Source organism: Formica exsecta, unplaced genomic scaffold (assembly GCF_003651465.1).
Source record: "Formica exsecta isolate Colony F162 unplaced genomic scaffold, ASM365146v1 scaffold6, whole genome shotgun sequence".
Taxonomy (NCBI): Eukaryota; Metazoa; Arthropoda; class Insecta; order Hymenoptera; family Formicidae; genus Formica; species Formica exsecta.
The window spans coordinates 62,390-63,952 of NW_021853280.1; positions in this window are offsets into that span (position 1 = coordinate 62,390).

Consider the following 1,563-nt stretch of genomic DNA (forward strand, 5'->3'; position numbering starts at 1 on the left):
CGAATGATTTATCTCGCAATGAGTAATTATACGCAGAGAGTAATTATAAACGGAACATCCTTCGGTGAAATTATTTCGCCAAAATCTTTTCAACGTCTGTTAACAAGTTTTTATCAATCTTTCTCATCGAATCAATCCTTACCACATTCGCGCTAAAGTTTATATATAAGAATCGTTATTTAATTCATTTCTCGAGTTGCGGTTAAATTAATCGTGCTAAATTGTATCAGATAAAATTGTTTTTAATTATATATCAGAAATTTCTAAATCCTACAATATACACATTTGAAATTCGATAAATCTTGAATTTCTCAACAGTGTTCGAAATGCAACGATATATTTGGAGCTCGAACGATTCCGTCGCAAGTCATTCCGTGCTCCAATAATAAAATGTCATTCTGGAATATCGGATTTCGGAGCAATGTGTGTTCGGTGAATGGTTTTTGGCAAGTAACGCATGCGTTTGCGGGCGAATGAAATATTCAAGGGACCCGACGTCCGGATGAGCGGGATGTAAGTATTCCAGCGAGGAACGAGGGCAACCAACCGACGTGAAAGCGCGCCGGTGTCGAGTAAATCGACCCCGGGAAAGACGGATAAGTTCCTGAATTATGTACAGTGAGCAAATTTGAATTTGACTCCCAGCAAGCCTCCGACGGAGAAGTTTCGCGAAGGATCAACGGTTAACCTGGAAACGAAGTGTTGATTCATCTCGGATGACCGACCCAAACATTTTCTTCGCTTCTAACGATCGATATCTCCGAGAGAGTGAATATATATATATATACAGTGACAAAATAATTGCCAAATATAAATGACTACGTTTACACGTCACCCTTAATCGGGTTTAATAACATCCGTAGTTCTAAGGCTGGCCAATCACAGTCATTCCATTCTTCAGAGGAATAGCTGTGATTGGCCAGTTTTACAACTACGGACGTTATTAAATTAATTAAACCCGATTAAGGGTGCCGTGTAATAGAGCTCTATCTATCTGTCCATCTATCCATCTATTCATCTGTCCATCTTTCTTTCTAAATTATCACGAGTTTTAATATCGTTTTTTTCGTGTTTTTACATTAAAGTATCGACGCCACTTTAAATATTACATGTCACTGGATGGACATAAAAGTTCTGTTCTGTATTCAACTGAACAAATCCTATATGCGTATATACGGAAATAAACTGTACATGTACAAGAAATCGATCTATCGACAACTTGCGGTTCTTCAACCGTCTTAATAACCCGCTGCAGAGAGGCAACTGGCACAACGTCGACAAAAGTGATTTGTTACGGCGATCTTAATTACTGTTTGAGTAACATATATGTATGTTTAATAGAATACCGGAAACAATTAAAACGCCGCTAAAATTAGCATTATTCCCGTGTGATAGCTTTGGCAGAAATAATAAACCGACAACCTGAGAATGTACTAAACTAAGGAATAAATCTCAAAATCTTGTATAAAATTGAAATGAGTTTATAAAGGGATATTCTAACTTTATTTCAAGATGCAGAAAGACGCAATAAAATATAGATAAAAATATAATAGATGTTCTCTA